Below are 6559 nucleotides of genomic sequence, written 5' to 3' on the forward strand. Positions count from 1 at the left end.
TCCTGACACAGCTGGTGAGGGAGCCAACTACGGAAGGCGCCCCACTGGACCTGTTGTTTGTGAACAGAGAAGGCCTTGTGGGTGATGTGATGGTTGGAGGCTGTCTTGGGCATAGCGATCACAAAATGATAGAGTTTTTGATTCAAGGAGAAGTAAGGAGGGGGAGTCAGCAGAACTGCTACCTTGGACTTCTGGAGGGCAGACTTTGGCCTGTTTAGGAGACTGGTTGACAGAGTCCCTTGGGAGGCAGTCCTGAAGGGCAAAGGAGTCCAGGAAGGCTGGGCATTCTTCAAGAAGGAAATCTTAAAGGCACAGGAACAGGCCATCCCCATGTGCCGAAAGACGAGCCAGCGGGGAAGAAGACCGGCCTGGCTCAACAGAGAGCTTTGGCTGGAACTCCAGGAAAAAAAGAGAGTTTATGACCTTTGGAAGAAGGGGCAGGCCACTCAGGAGGACTACAAGGATGTGCTGAGGTTATGCAGGGAGAAAATTAGAAGGGCCAAAGCCCAACTAGAACTTAATCTGGCTACTGCCATAAAAGACATGAAAAAATGTTTCCATAAATACATTAGCAACAAAAGGAGGGCTAAGGAGAATCTCCATCTTTTATTGGATGCAGGGGGAAACAGAGTGACAAAGCATAAGGAAAAGGTTGAGGTCCTTCAAACCTTCTTTGCTTCAGTCTTTAATAGTAAGACCAGTTGTTCTCTGGGTACCCAGGCCCCTGAGCTGCAAGACAGGGAGCAGAATGAAGCCCCCGTAATCCAAGGGGAAATGGTTAGCGACCTGCTAAACCACCTAGACACACACAAGTCTATGGGGCCGGACAGGATCCACACAAGGGTACTGAGGGAGCTGGCAGAAGTGCTCACCAAGCCACTTTCCATCATTTATCAGCAGTCCTGGCTAAGTGGTGAGGTCCCAGTTGACTGGAGGTTAGCAAATGTAATACCCATCAACAAGAAGGACTGGAAGGAGGATATGGGGAACTACAGGCCTCTCAGTCTGATCTCGGTGCCAGGGAAGGTTATGGAGCAGATCACCTTGAGTGCCATCAGACGACATGTACAGGACAACGAGGCAATCAGGCCCAGTCAGCATGGCTTTATGAAAGGCAGGTCCTGCTTGACTAACCTGATCTCCTTCTATGATAAGGTAACCTGCTTAGTGGCAGAGGGAAAGGCTGTGGATGTTGTCTACCTAGACTTTAGTAAAGCCTTTGACATTGTTTCCCACAGCATTCTCCTGGAGAAACTGGCTGCTCATGGCTTGGAAGGGTATACTCTTCACTGGGTAAAAAATTGGCTGGCTGGCCGGGCCCAAAGAGTTGTGGTGAACGGAGTTCAATCCAGTGTTGGCGGCCGGTCACAAGAGGTGTTCCCCAGGGCTCAGTATTGGGGCCAGTTCTGCTTAATATCTTTATCAATGATCTGGACAATGGGATGGAGGGCACTCTCAGTAAGTTTGCAGATGACAGCAAGCTGGGCGGGAGTGTTGATCTGCTTGAGGCTAGAAAGGCTCTACAGAGGGATCTGGGCAGGCTGGATCGAGGGGCCGAGGCCAATTGTATGAGGTTCCGCCAGGCTAAGTACCAGGTCCTGCACTTGGGTCACAACAACCCCATGCAACGCTACAGGCTTGGGGAAGAGTGGATGGAAAGCTGCCCGGCAGAAAAGGACCTGGGGCTGTTGGTTGACAGCCAGCTGAAGATGAGCCAGCAGTGTACCCAGGTGGCCAAGAAGGCTAATAGCATCCTGGCTTGTATCAGAAATAGTGTGCCAGCAGGACTAGGGAAGTGACTGTCCCCTGTACTCGGCACTGGTGAGGCCGCACCTCAAATACTGTGTTCATTTTGGGTCACTCACTACAAGAAAGACATTGAGGTGCTGGACTGTGTCCAAAGAAGGTCAAAGAAGATGGCGAAGGGTCTAGAGAACAAGTCCTGTGAGGAACGGCTGAGGGAGCTGGGGTTGTCTAGCCTGGAGAAAAGGAGGCTGAGGGGAGACCTTATTGCTCTCTACAACTACCTGAAAGGAGGTTGTAGCGAGGTGGGGGTCAGTCTCTTCTCCCAAGCAGCAAGCGATAGGACGAGAGGAAATGGCCTCAAGGTGCACCAGGGAGCTTTAGATTGGATATTAGGAAAAATTTCTTCACCGAAAGGGTTATTAAGCATTGGAACAGGCTGCCCAGGGAAGTGGTTGAGTCACCATCCCTGGAGGTATTGAAAAGACATGTAGATGTGGCATTTAGGGACCTGGTTTAGTGGTGGACTTGGTAGTGTTAGGTTTACGGTTGGACTCAACGATCTTAAGGGTCTTTTCCAACCTAAATGATTCTATGAGTTGATGATTCTATGTCTACAGCCTATAGAGAAAGAGGTGCGGGTGTGGGACACCATCGGATAGCCTGTGGTGGAGATGCTAGAGGGATGAAAAAAGTCTGAGAAGCCCCCAACACAGATCAGCTCTTTCTTCCCTTGGCTCTGGCTGTTGTCTCTGCCACTGATGCCTATGATCAAGCACCTTCTCCTTACAGCGCTAGGGTCTCATTGCCTCCCCTCCCCACCTGGGAGCCTGGGAGGGATTGTACCGTAGTCCTGCTCTTGGCATTGCACATCCCCACGCCACACTGCCCCAGGAAGAGCCCTGCGCAACATGTGAGGGACAAGGATCTCCCTTCTCAGGGGCTGGGGGTCAGGGCTTAGCCCTTTGCCTTCATGGAACACGTGAAAGTTTACTCAGAATCTGTTCCTTTACATTGCCTTTCTCTACTTGTCACCGCTTTCTCCTGTTTTCTGCTCTAAGCAGCCCCTGGGGAGGCTTTGTCAGTAATGTCCCTCAGCGGGACCCATTAAGGCTCCAAGAAACTTCGGAGTTGGCATCTGACTTTGACTTCTTGAGAAGTTTCTTCAACTTCCTCTCAGTGTCTGAGGTTCATGGACTCGGCACCAAACCCACCGGAGGGGTCATTAAAATGCCTTGGGCTGCTCCTCTGCTGCCAGGCTGTGCCGGACTCCTGGGAGGGAGGGAGCTCATGGCAAGTGGGCAGCACTGCAGAGAGACAGCTCTGCCAGGAGCAGCTCCTCTGCAAAGCGCAGCAGGGCTGAGGGCACTGCCTGCAGGCACTGAGGGGAGAGGAGTGAGGCAGAGAAAGGTTTAAAGGCAGTCAGGAGGGGGAGGGTGCTGATAGCTCAAAGGAGGAGAAATCTTCGGGGCCCTTGACACAGTAAGTCTCTGGGTGCAGGGCAATGCAGCTGCAGTTTGTGGAGGGATCTCGTAAAGCTGGCATGGCCCACAGGAATCTCATTCCTGTATAGAGGAGGAGGACCTGCTCCAGAGCAGGGATCCCTGCTGCACCATCAGAGGACAGGGCATGACCGCTGCCTTCTCCCAGGGACGGCTGCAGGTCTATGAAGCTGGGTGTGCAGCCAGGGGTGCCCAGGGCTGTCCTTCAGAGCAGGGTCCCTGCACCCCAGGGGGCTGTGTGCTGGGGCAGGGACTCTGCCGCCTGCCAGGGTCAGCGCTCAGCCTGCCTGGGGAGCTCCTCATGGCACTGTGGGAGAAGCTGTGGGTGGAAGGAGAGACCCCCATCAGGGCAGGGTCCTTCTGCTGTCAGGAGGGTGCTGCCTGGCTCAGGGCTGCTCACAGCTGCACATCACCCCCACGACACTGGCAGAGGCAGCTTTTCAAGAAGCACATCAAGGCAGGGGCTACCTGGAAGGAAAGGTGCTTTCCAGGGTCTGTGCTTTCGGTTTCCTCCTGTGGCTGGGGGGGAACAGCAATGCAGCTGTCAGGTTTGGGCAAGAGAAGGAGACTCCTACGGCATGACACTGACAGATCAGTAGGTCTTTGAGGAACTGGATCAAGTTCCTTCACCCATTCATTGGCCAACAGAAAGCTCCCTCCTCTCTTCAGGGTTTCTCTGACCTGACTTGCCAACACAGAGATGCCCCTGGGCAGCGTCCTGCCGCCAGGAGGGGTCTTCAGGGCAGAGCTGAGCACACAGCGGGTGGGATGGGCTTTGTGAGCACTGACAGGGAGGAGATAAGGGGAAAGAGAAAGGGCTCCCGGCAGGGACAGCTCCAGGCACCAGAGGCCTTGGCAGGGAGGGAGAGAAACCGGCTGACAGCAACGACTGGTGGGGCGGGTATTTGGGCACTGCCCTATTAGCCCTTCAGTGAACATGTGTTTTACCTACCAAGCCCCCTGGTCTCCTCTTCCACCCAGCAGAGCCTCTGCCCTCAAGGCCCTGGGATCCAGGGCAGGAGCTGCCTCCTCTGCAGCCCCGAGCTCCAGCAGAGGAGACTCTCCTGAGCGCCCATCTCTCCCTCCCTCGCCTTGCCTCCCTTGGCAGAAGCATTGGGGCATTTCTCCTTCTTTCTCCACCTGCCCCCGCTGCTGCTGCTCTTGTTTTCAGGCTCTCTGGGGATGGGGGTCTCAGCTGCAGCTCAGCAACTGGCCCTGCAGCTCCTGCCATGAAGATGTCTCCATGGGAGCAGGACACCCAAGCCCCCTTCTAGCCTGTGGCTCTCTGGGCAATGCTGTCTGTCCATGGGGTGGGGATAAAGCTGGCTCTTTTTGCCAGACACCCCAGCTTCAAGGAATCAAAAAGCTCCTAGATCTTTCCTGGGGAGGGCAGGTTTAAACTGGATTCCTCTGCTCTCAGCAGTATCCAGTTTCCTTTCAAGGGAACAGCTGGGTGTGATCCTCCTCCAGATGGAAGAGGTGCAAGCGCAGGGCAGCTGACAAAAAGTCTGATGGACAGGCTGGCTGTCCTCTCTCTGCACTAAGGGTCTGCCCGTTTGCATCCCAGGACTCTCAATGTAGCACTCGTAGCATAGCAGAAATGCCAAGGCTGTCTGCCTTCAAAAAGCACTCCTCCGGTAGGACAGGGCAACAGGAGCAAAAGCCAGACAACCAAACCCCCACAGCTCTGCTCTGCAGGCGGGTGAATTGGGAGGGGCAATGCTGAAATCTCTTTGATTTCATGAGGGGATTTAAACAGCGATCGCTCCGGGTTCCTCTCTGCCTGTAGGTGCCACAGGAGGACTGACTCCTCCAGAGCCCACAGCAGGATCCCTTGCTCCCCATTGCACCCTCAGCCACCAAAAAGCAGAGCTCCAGCCAGGGAGCTGCAGGAAGGTCTTTCTGGAAGGACAGAGGCTGGGGGGGTGGGGGTGGTTCTGTGAGAAACGGAGTAAGTTTTGCTCAGAGAAGTCAGTCCTAACCCTTCACTCCCTTTTTCTCCTTGGACAGGTCCCCATGCCCAGAGGAAGCAAATGTCCAACGGCAGCTCCACAACCGAATTCCTCCTCCTGGCGTTTGCAGACATGTGGGAGCTGCAGCTCTTGCACTTCTGGCTCTTCCTGGGCATCTACCTGGCTGCCTTCCTGGGAAACGGCCTCATCATCACCGCCATAGCCTGCGACCGTCGCCTCCACACCCCCATGTACTTCTTCCTCCTCAACCTCTCCCTCCTTGACCTGGGCTCCATCTCCACCACTCTCCCCAAAGCCATGGCCAATTCCCTCTGGGACACCAGGGCCATCTCCTACTTGGGATGTGCTGCACAGGTCTTTCTCTTTGTCTTTTTGATGTCAGCAGAGTTTTATCTTCTCACCATCATGGCCTATGACCGCTACGTTGCCATCTGCAAACCCCTGCACTATGGGACCCTCCTGGGCAGCAGAGCTTGTGTCCACATGGCAGCAGCTGCCTGGGGCAGTGGGTTTCTCTACGCTGTGCTGCACACTGTCAATACATTTTCACTACCACTCTGCCAAGGCAATGCCCTTAACCAGTTCTTCTGTGAAATCCCCCAGATCCTCAAGCTCTCCTGCTCACAATCCTACCTCAGGGAAGTTGGACTTCTCGTGGTTAGTGTCTGTTTTTCTTTGTTGTGTTTTGTTTTCATTGTGCTGTCCTATGTGCAGATCTTCAGGGCTGTGCTGAGGATCCCCTCTGAGCATGGACGGCACAAAGCCTTTTCCACATGCCTCCCTCACCTGGCCGTGGTCTCCCTGTTCCTCAGCACTGTAATGTTCGCCTACCTGAAGGCACCTTCCATCTCCTCCCCATCCCTGGACCTGGTGGTGTCATTTCTGTACTCGGTGGTGCCTCCAGCAGTGAACCCCCTCATCTACAGCATGAGGAACAAGGAGATCAAGGATGCCCTGAGGAAAGTACATGAATACACATTATTCCAGCTTTAATAAGGTGCCCACCATCCTCCTCTAACTCCCAGCAATTCAGGAAAATCCCAGCCTATCTTTTGTTCTTCTCTTTCTTTTGTATTTGTTTGTTAAACCTGTGAGAATATTCGTTGTCATTATATATTATTCATACGACTTCTTCTTAAGCTTAGAACCTTTTTTTTCTGTCTGGTAAACCTAATGTACATCAGGAACCAGGCTCTTTGCATAGAGAAAGAAGCCAGAATGTAATCATTTGCCTCTCCTCTCATCTTTGATCTCCTCTGGAGATTGGAGCCCAGCCCCAGCAGGCAGAAGGGATTCAGGAGCCAAGGGCCCAGCTGCCCCATGGACGAGCAGCCCCAGTGG

At 53.8% G+C, this 6559-nt stretch overlaps 1 pseudogene; it reads left to right on the forward strand.

Moving 5' to 3' along the window:
• Positions 1–5278: 5278 nt before the first annotated feature.
• On the forward strand, positions 5279–6305 carry LOC127026023 (olfactory receptor 14C36-like; annotated as a pseudogene).
• The last annotated feature ends 254 nt before the right edge of the window (positions 6306–6559 follow it).

Source organism: Gymnogyps californianus, chromosome 26 (genome assembly GCF_018139145.2).
Source record: "Gymnogyps californianus isolate 813 chromosome 26, ASM1813914v2, whole genome shotgun sequence".
Taxonomy (NCBI): Eukaryota; Metazoa; Chordata; class Aves; order Accipitriformes; family Cathartidae; genus Gymnogyps; species Gymnogyps californianus.